The sequence below is a fragment of the Panthera pardus genome, unplaced genomic scaffold (assembly GCF_024362965.1).
Source record: "Panthera pardus isolate Hobbes unplaced genomic scaffold, ASM2436296v1 HiC_scaffold_26, whole genome shotgun sequence".
Lineage (NCBI taxonomy): Eukaryota > Metazoa > Chordata > Mammalia > Carnivora > Felidae > Panthera > Panthera pardus.
Window position 1 is genome coordinate 31590806 of NW_026526832.1, and position 10705 is coordinate 31601510.

The window sequence follows — 10705 nt, forward strand, 5'->3', positions numbered from 1 at the left end:
CAGTCCCCACCCCACCCCCATCCCTTCAGGGCTAATTCCATTCACAGAAGTTTCAGAAATCAGCCAAATAGTTGTCAATATTCCGGTTTTATAAATCACACTTGGGCCTGGAGAGTCTAAGCGAGTTAGCCAAATTCACATACTGAAATACTAGCAGCACTGGAATTTGAGCCCCGACTTCCTCATCTCTCATTCGTTATGCTGCCTGTTAACTGCCAACGGCTACTGAAATTTCTCTGGGACTCTGTGATGAAGATTATTGAGTCCAGGGTTCTGCTCTCGTGATCGGGCCGTTTAAGATTCACAGAGGCATTTCTCATGGGGTAAGGTCAGAATCTCATCTGGGGAGGACGATACACGTGTGGCTTAAGAAGGCTGGTTTAATGACATAGCAGACTTCCATTTCGAGGGATGTGCGTTCTGGAAATGTAGTTTCGCACAGTTGAACAAAAGTGTCCTTGTTACAATAAAGTTAACAAAAGTCTCCTCATCAGGAAAATACGTTGAAGAGAGACTCTTGGGGAAAACACCAGAAAATCCAGCTCGATAGATGGGGTGCGAAGATTGTGAAGCTTTAGCCAAAAGAGTACTGTCCTTTGAGAGACTTATCTACCTGGAACGGTCTCACGTTTATACTGCACCGAACATCCCCAGGCCGTTACTCCAAGCATCTCAACAGATTTCAAACTGACACTGGTGAGCAGTGGGAAATAATTGAAAAGAACCCCCGTCGCCTTGAGATGACTTCAAAATTGCTCTCCCTGGCAGAAAAGGTAGCCAGTGCTTCAGCTTTGCGAAGCTCCAACAGTCTGTTAAAGCCAGCGTTCGTCCTCTCCGCGAGCATTGGGTGACAGCCAGCCACTTGCCAGACCCCGCGGAACACGGAACCTCCTCCAGATGCCCGTGATGCGTAGATTTCAGTCCCTCGAAGGGTATGAAGGATTCAGACACTCGATGAGATGGTGGCTGGACTCTAGTCTTTGCCACTGTGTATATACCACCCCAGCTGCCAGCTGGATTCGAAATGCTGGAATCTGCAAACAATGGTCTGTAATGGTTCTCCCTGCAACTGTCCTTCCTCCCTGCTTGGTACCCCCATCTCAGCTGTGAGATTCCCATCATGCTCCTGTGCTCTGAATTACTGTGTGAGACACGGTTCTCTGCCTCGACCCTGAGGATGTGTCTGATCTTCGGTCACTCAACACTCACTTGATGGGTCCTGGCTCTGTGCTAAGACCGGTGGGGGCCACTGGGGATAGAGGCGGGTCAGGCTGAACCCTGCTGTACTGGAGACCACGGTTCAGAGGTAGAGTGTGACCCTTAGGCAGGGTAGCAGCTCACGCATAGCTTCCTGGAAGAGGTGACTGCAGAGAAGGTTGATGTGAGAATGGCGACCACGTTTCTTTCCTTCCCTGACTTTCAGTGTCCTCAACCATGCAAAAGGGAGACCAGACTCGACGATTCTTAAGTTTCTTTGCCATCCAAGCAGCAAATAGTTAAAGATAGCAATCATACGATGTAAGACGTACAGAAGATTTAAGATTCATGTTCGTTTTTATCACTAACACAAATCTTTCGATTTTAAAATTCCTATTCATGCCCTAAATCTGGTTCAGTTAGATGCTTATTTTTTTTTAATGTTTACTTTTGAGAGAGACAGAGAGAGAGAGAGAGAGCAGGGGAGGGACACAGAGAGAGGGAGACACAGAACTCAAGCAGGCTCCAGGCTCGGAGCTGTCAGCACAGAGCCCGACGCGGGGCTCGAACTCACCAACCTCGAGATCCTGACCTGAGCCGAAGTTGGACACTTAACCGACTGAGCCACTCAGGCACCCGTAGGTGCTTATTATATTACAAGTGAAAACACCTGGCCACCCACCCTGGCTCTGTGTCTTCCTGGGAAAGGACGCTAATCCGTGTCCAGAGCTGGTCTCACAGGATAAATCTCTATCTCCTAGCTCCACTTCCCAGGGCCCTGTGGGGACAGGTGTCGGTAGTAGAGGGTGATAATCGGCAATACTCATGCCGGGGGAAGGGGGGTCTCCTCCTCGGAAACTTCTTCCAGGCACATCCCCAGGAAGTCCATCCAGACCACCATTCCAGATTCTGGGGCTCCAGGCCACCCCAGCCAGGGGGAGGGAGGCCCTGGACCTTCAGATTCCTGCCAGGCCCCAGAGATCTCACTTTCTTCCCAGAAGAGTAAAAGTTGGCCCAAGGACGTGACACATTGTTTCTCCTTGTTGTGGGCTGAGTCGTTCCAAGGGAGAATGTGTACTTCCCTTTGAAGTTGGAATTTATTACTTTTTAATGAGGAACGATCGGAGAACTGGGAGTCCATAGGCTCTGAAAATGTAACGCCTTAACCCTGTGTCTCTCCAACAAGCTTATGAGCTCCTGGCAGTAAGAAGACCATGCTTCGTGCCGGTCTCGGAGAAGATGTGATCGGAGCATGTTTAAATTGAGAAACTCAATCTCTGGAGTGGAATTTACATTTCCTTGAAAGTTGTCTACTCGATCTACCCCACAGATGGTGTAGACCAAGGTGGGGAGGGGGGGATGGCGGGAAGGCGCCAGCTGGGATCCCCCTCGAGGAAAGGATTCCTCGGGTGCGACTGTTAGCAGCCGGCAGCTTGTAAGAATCCCAGGTCCTTCTCAGGGTGGCCCAGCTGAGGACCGAGCAAGATGGCGGTACAGGGCCTGGCCTCTGATGGCAACCATCGCCAAGGATGGACTGCCCGACCCTGCTTCCCCCCATTTCCTTCCACAGGTATTCCACCCCAGTAGGTTCATACTTAGCTTCTGCTTTGGGCAGCCCCAACTGGCGCGACGATACCACACGTAAGGGGTCCAAGAAAACAGGTGTCAAGATGGGGTTTGGAGATCAGATTACGTACCACCCAGCTGCATTGAGGACTCCATACCAGTTGGTAGGTGGAACACAGATAGCTTCTAGAACAAAGTGGTGGCTGGCAGCTAAAAGTTTCACCGGCGGGAGCTCTCCGAGAGTGTCTGTGGTCAAGGGCTATGGCCTGGCCGGAGCGCCAATCCAGGCGTTTGGAAAGCGGGGGTGATCAGTGAACAGGAGGAGGAGATTGCACTCTAATGCAGAGGACAGTGAGAAGTTGAGGACAGTTGCCGGACAATTAGAAACAGTGCGAAGACCAGAGGGCCTCTGGGGGAGCCTGCGTCTGGGTTAGTGAAAGAACACGAACTGCCGAAGCTTTAGACTCAGGATTTCATACAAAGTAGAGAGCTGCAAAGACGATTCAATGCAGCTGAGGCAGGTTTATGGTACTAAAGTCAAGGCCCTGGCTGGGAAAACCTGGGTCACTGATGCATCTGGGTGGGTCCCCCCCGGCCAAGATTTTGGCTCCGCAGAATCCTGATGCCTCCAAGTCTGAAGAAGTGTCCCTCCCCTCCCTGGGGGCGCCTGGGGGCGCCTGGGTGGCTCAGTCGGCTCAGGTCATGACCGCACAGTTCATGAGTTCGAGCCCCACATTCAATTCTGTACTGACAGCTCAGAGCCTGGAGCCTGCTTCAGATTCTGTCTGTCTGTCTGTCTGTCTCTCTCTCTGCCCCTCCCTCACTTGCACTCTGTCTCTCTCTCTCAAAAATAAATTAAAAAAAAAAAAAAAAAGCAAGACAGGGGTGCCTGGGTGGCTCCGTTGGTTAAGCAATCTGCTTTTGATTTCGGCTCAGGTCATGATCTCATGGTTTGTGGGTTTGAGCCCCACGTGGGGCTCTGCCCTGACAGCATAGAGCCTGCTTGGGATCCTCTACACCCCCCTTCTCTGGCCCTCCCCTCTCTCTGGCCCTCCCCTGCTCACACTCTCACTATCGCTCTCAAGATAAACAAATAAACATTAAAAGTTAATAAATAGGAGAGCCTGACTTCGGCTCACGTCATGAGCTCCTGGTTTATAAGTTCGAGCCCCGTGTCAGGCTCTGTGCTGACAGCTTGGAGCTCAGGACCCGGAGCCTAGAGCCTGGCTCGGGGTCTGTGTCTCCCTCTCTCTCTGCGCCACCCCTGTTAGGGTTCTGTCTCTGTCTCTCAAAAATGAATAAATATTTAAATAAATAAATAAGTAAATAAAGAAACAAATAAATAAATGAAAAGAAGTAGCCCTTCTCCTGTGTGGGGAGACACCTGGAAACAACACAGCCTCCTTCAGACTCTTTTCTTTTGGAATTACCAAGTCAGTAAATTATCCGTAGCGACTGCTTGACCCAGCTACAAGCATGTACTTTAATGATTTCCTAGACATTTCAAGGACCTCTGGTCACATAGTAGGATTGACAAGGATAGCCAGAAACCCAAAATGTCATTGTGGCTCCATGTGGGACCTGATAAGGGAACACTGGGACTGTACCCCAAAAATAGCTATACTAACTGGCCAGCATGTATTAGGGAACCAGTCAGCACTTAAGGTCCCAGAGTTTAAAGATTCTTTAAAAAAAAAATTTTTTTTTAATGTTTATTTTTGAGAGGCAGAGAGAGACAGAACATGAGTCGGGGAGGGGCAGAGAGAGAGGGAGACACAGAATCCAAAGCAGGCTCCAGGCTCCGAGCTGTCAGCACAGAGCCGGACATGGGGCTCAAACTCACAAACCGCAAGATCATGACCTGAGCCAACGTCAGACACAACGGACTGAGCCACCCAGGCGCCCCTAAAGATTCTTAATCAAGGGGACTAGACCATAAAACTAGATAAGGGAGAGTCTATTGACTTGGGGAATATTCTCCTTGGGTATAAGGCTTACTTCCTGCGGTAGGCAGAATAGTCACCTTCCCTCGAAGATACCCAAGTCCTAATCCCTAGAACCTCTGAATACATCAGTTTACCTGAAACTAAGGTTGCTGATGGAATTAATGTTTAATTAGAAAGTTCCTTAAATGGGGGCACCTGGGTGGCTCAGTCGGTTGAGCGTCTGACTTCAGCTCAGGTCACGATCTCACAGTCCGTGAGTTCGAGCCCCGCATCGGGCTCTGGGCTGACGGCTCAGAGCCTGGAGCCTGCTTCCGATTCTGTGTCTCCCTCTCTCTCTGCCCCTCCCCCATTCATGCTCTGTCTCTCTCTGTCTCAAAAATAAATAAACATTAAAAAAAAATTTTTAAAAAGAAAGTTCCTTAAATGAATAAAAGGAAGGCGAAAGAAGGTCAGAGGAAGAGACGAGATAATGAAAGCAGAGCCGGAGGGATGATGTGCTACCAGAGGAGGAAGGAAGCTACAAGCTAAGGAATGCTGGAGGCCTCTGAAAGCTGGAAAGGGCAAGAATGGATTCTCCCTCAGAGCTTCCAGAAAAGAAAGCTGCCCTGTTGATGCCTTCATTTTGGCTGAGTTCTGTGTGTCTGATTAACCTATAGAACTTTAGCATAATGGGACACCTGGCTGGTTCAGTTGGAAGAGCCTGAGACTCTTGATCTCAGGGTCGAGAGTTTGAGCCCCATGTTGGGTGTAGAGATTTCTGGGGGGAAAAAAAAAGCAGTCTGTGCTGATTCACCAGCTTGTCCAGAGTTACGTTAATGGTACTGCTTTCTCTCTTTTTTTTTTTTTTGAAAGTTGTTTATTTTTTAAGATTAATTATTTAATTTTTAATAGTTTTAAATTGTTTCTTGAGCCAATTGTCACAGTTCATACTTTTTTCCAAAAAGCCTTCCATTTAATTTAGGTTCTGAAATTCATTGGTATAAAGCTCAAAATTATTTTTATTGCTTTTAAATCCCTGCTCCCTCAGGGGTTATATCCCATTTTCATTCCTAATATTGTACATTCATTTTCTTCTTCCTTTGCTCTTGCTGGATAATTTGTGAATTTCATATCTTTTAAATGAATCAATATTAATTGACCTTTATTCGGTTTCCCCCTTTTTATCGTATCTTTTTGTATGGATTTTTTTTTCTCATTACTTGTTTATTGATTTCTAATGTTGAGCTCAGAGAATGGGGACTCTGTGATATTTATTGCTTGAAGTTTTTTTTTTAATGTTTATTATTTTTTTATTTTTTGTTATTTTTTTAACTATTTTTTATTTTTTAAAATTTACATCTAAATTAGCATACAGTGTAACAAAGATTTCAGGAGTAGATTCCTTAAGTCCCTTACCCATTTAGCCCATCCCCCCTCCCACAACCCCTCCAGTAACCCTCAGTTTGTTCTCCATATTTAACAGTCTCTTCTGTTTTGTCCCCCTCCCTGTTTTTATATTATTTTTGTTTCCCTTCCCTTATGTTCATCTGTTTTGTCTCTTAAAGTCCCCATATGAGTGAAGTTATATGATTATTGTCTTTCTCTGACTAATTTCACTTGGCATAATACCCTCCAGTTCCATCCACGTAGTTGCAAATGGCAAGATTTCATTCTTTTTGATCGCCAAGTCATACTCCACTGCATATATAGACCACATCCTCTTTATCCATTCGTCCATCGATGGACATTTGGGCTCTCTCCATACTTTGGCTATTGTGGATCGTGCTGCTATAAACACGGGGGTGCATGTGTCCCTTCGAAACAGCACACCTGTATCCCGTGGATAAATGCCCAGTAGTGCAATTGCTGGGTCGTAGGGTAGTTCTATTTTTAGTTTTTTGAGGAACCTCCATGCTGTTTTCCAGAGTGGCCGCCCCAGCTTGCATTCCCAATGGAACTGCTTTCTTTTACAATGTGTCTCTCTCCAGAGAGCTGGGCCGTCTGGACACCCACAAAGCATCGCCTTTATCCTTTATGTTGATAACATGCAATCAGGAACGGTGAGCTAGCAGAGGCTCGTCTTGGTAAGATGCCTGTAATTAAAGGGTGGGAGATAAACCTTATGAAGATCCAACAGCCCACCCCTTCGCCAAAGTTTTTTAAAGATCCGATGGTCAGGGACACCATCGTCAAAGTAAACTACACGTGGCCTGATCATACGTCTGTTACTTAGGAGAAAGCACCATGTCTCTCAGGCCTCCAGGTAGAGGTAAGGTGTTGGCAGCTCATCACAGATGAATGAAGAAGGGCTGGGAGGTTCTCGCAGGCACGGTCTGGGCTAAGGATCTGTGAGGTTAAGGTCAGAAACAATATCGCTGGGGAGCCTCAGGCTGATGGCCCAAGCTCCTTTCTTTGGTGGCTCCTTGTATCTCTACCTATTTCTTCGCCTGGGCTGAGGTCTCAGAGCCTGGGATCCTAGACCAGGAACCCTGAAGGGATGTCAGAGGAGCAGCCTCACTGCTGTAGCAGCTGCATCTTGGGAAGGGGAGCCCGGGGGGCCATTCTCCTGAGCTGCTTCCTCACCTGCTGGAGTCCTAGTTGGCTCCCACGCTTGCATCTGACTTAGAATTTTAATTTTAGCACCTAAAAGATGCAACATTGCTCGGGCCATCTGTCCTTGGAAAAAGCACGTGTGGACTACTTTACAGTTTACATAGCGTGTAAAATAACAGGAAATTCGTCACCATCCCAATAACCCTTTGTCCCCATTTCACGCACAGAGGCAGCAGAGGCGCAACAAGCGAAGGGACTTGCCACGCCAGAAACGGGCGTGTGAACCGAGACCTTCCCGTTCCAAACCCCGCTGACTTTTCATTACATCTACATGCCCACGCTCTAAAAGCTTCAACAACAGTCTGGATGAAGGTTCTCTTTGGGGAAGGAAGGAAATTCAGGTGTGCAGAAGTTGCTGTCCAAATCCGGTTGAACCGTGATTCAGTTCGGGGAAAGCCTGATGGTACACTCAGCTCCCAGACTGGAGACTGGGTCTCCAGTCCCAGGCCTCTGGGAGCCGCAGAAAACATTCTTTGCAGTGTTTCGGGGATGGGGGAGGGCGAGTCCCAGCCCTCCCCCCGCCCGATTCAGTATTTAGGTCTCTGTGCCGAGATGCATCGGCATTTCCCTGTGGCAGCGTGGGATTCCTGGATGGCATCCTTCAATTACTTTAATCTCTTGGAGGCTCGCTGCTCATTTGTAAAACTTGCTACCTCCCTTGCAAGCTTTATCAGCGGGTTAAATAGGAAATGTTGATCCTTATTTTCTCCTTCCCTTCATTTTTTTCTGGCCAAGCCTTTATTTGCAAGTCTGGTCTCCTGCAGCGACAACATATAGAGAGAGACTCAACGTGCACGGAAATCATACAGACCCAATGGGGGTTATCTCTGGGCTCAGCAAGGGACTCTATCTCCAGAGCTGAGTTACCTGGCCCTTGTGTGCTGTTGCGACACTGGGCGATTGTCTGACTTGGATGAATGGGAACACCTAAAAGGCACCGATGATGAATAAGAACATTTTGGTTTAGACATTCGATATATTGGCGTATCGTGCATAATTACTGCCAATTACCATCTGACACCCATCAAAGATCAGTTACTGAGCTAGTCAGTGAAGAGAACGGGCTGGGTCAAGGGTGAAGGCCACCGTGGACAGGATCTAAGATCACAGTGAGAAAAGTCAGGTGAGTAACAAAACCCCTGAAGTTCATACAGGGCCACCCGCCTACAAAGCTCTTGCACACCTCGGTCCTCCAGTTCAAAGCCTATTACCTACTCTCTCGGTGACTCTAGCAATGCCTTTGATTTCTCCGGACCTTGGATGCCTTATCAAAGTTGCTTCGTTTGGAGACCCTGAGTGGCTCAGTCGGGTAAGCGACCGACTTCGGCTCAGGTCATGATCTCCCGGTTCACGAGTTCGAGCCCTGCATCGGGCTGTGTGCAGAGCCTGGAGCCTGCTTCGGATTCTGTGTCTCCCTCTCTCTGCCCCTCCCCCACTCACGCTGTCTCTCTGTGTCGCAAAAATGAATAAATGTTAAAAAAAATTTTTTGTTAAGTTGCTTTGTCAAGGCTTTATCAATAGTTGGACTCGTTCAGTAGTCTTCAAACATGTCTAGCGACAGAAACTTCATCTTCCTGCCCATAAGTCAGAACTACACAGGGGAGACGCCAGCTTCGGTTATGGTAGGGGAGGCGTCTCCGTGGGTCCCCGTCACCTCTTCTTGATAGCTTTGAGAAGGCTTGATAATCCTCAAATCCAGCAGCAACCCCTCAGTCAGAAGCACCCCACCCTGGTACGCCCTTGATGACGGAAATAGTCATCATCCTGGCCAAGCACAAGACGTTCCCTTGACATGCCTCGGTCAGTTTAATCTTTACAGCATCCTCGGTCCTTATAAAAGTGAAGTGATTTTCCCGGTCGCGGCTATTAGAGGGTAAAGGTTCAGGGCCCTGAACGTTACTTCCCAACCCCTGCCCTCACTCCCAGTGGCCCAGGCCTCCTCGCCCTGCTCCGGGTTCAGATTAAGTAGCAGAGGGATGAAGCGGCAATGCCCAAGGAGACTAAGAAATAAAAGATTTCTGCTGGCAAAGCCTTGAGACATGAAGGGGGGTGGGAGTTTGCTGATCCTGGGTTCCCACTGAGGGAGAGGTTCCTAGAGAGGCTGGGAGTGTGCGTGCCAACACCCCCCACCCCCCAGCAGCCACACATGCGAAGGTTTGACAGGATACAATTCAAACAGGCATCCATTAGGCAGCGGGCCCATTTCTGCTCAATCACAGGCAGTGAAAGAGCAAAGAAATTGGATCAGACTATCAGTGCCCTAGCAAAAGCCACCGGTGGGCTTCAAAACTTGCAAAGTCTAGGGGGCGCCTGAGTGACTCTGTCGGTTAAGCGTCCGACTTCGGCTCAGGTCATGAGCTCACTGTTCGTGAGTTCAAGCCCCCGCGTCGGGCTCTGTGCTGACAGCTCAGAGCCTGGAGCCTGCTTCCGATCCTGTGTCTCCCTCCCTCTCTGCCCCTCCCCCACTCACTCTCTGTCTCTCAATACTGAATAAAAGTTAAAAAAAAAATTAAAAACAAGAACTTGCGAAGGCTGTTTTCTAGAAACCTGGAGTCGGAGGGCAACTGAGCAGCGTGCAGTGTCCCCACACAAATTCAACATCGATTCACAGTCGTTCACTGAACACCTCCCGCGTGCCAGGCACAGGGCCGGGGGCAGCTGGGGATGCGGAAGTAACGTTGCAGGACGATAAACACCTTGCGAATTTAGAAGGTTGGTCCCATCGGCTAGAAAGCCTCCGCTTCAGCCACATCACCCCCCCCCCATGCCACCCACCCCAGTCTTCGCCAGGACCTTGAGGAGTTCTATCCACAGCTTGGCCTCAGGGGCGCTCACTTGGGCAGGTGTCTAGAAAGTTCTCACACACAGTTCCCTCTGCTTAATGCTACCGGTTTGTCTTCTGTCATTACCCGAAGCCACTTCTTTCTGGATTCTGATTCGGCTGCTTCCAGGACACCTCCCGACAGACTTGGGCAAACCTGGGTTTCCATGAATCCGTGTTTACCCCGCTACTCCATTCTGCCCACCGCCTTCGTCTGTTTGCCTTTCTTTCTTGTTTCCCTAACCTGCACTGACGTGACAGAGAAAGCAGTCACTCGACGTTTTGGGGTTGAATGGACCCCCTGGACTGTAGGAACTTCTAGCAAATGGGGTGCGGCATAGATGGGATTCCCTGTAGGGCCCACTTACTTTGACCCCCTGTGGATCCGCCTTGGGGAAGGGCTGCTGGGTAGACATTAGTTTCTGGCAGTCGGGGTGGTCTCCTTGAAGGTTTCCAATGGGGCTTGCAGCAGATAGGCCTTTTCCTAGGGAACTGTCTGGAAGCCTGGGTGATTTGAGTGCAGGAAAGCTTGGCTCCTTCAAAACCACCATACACTTGCCTGGAAGCCGCTGGGATCTAACAT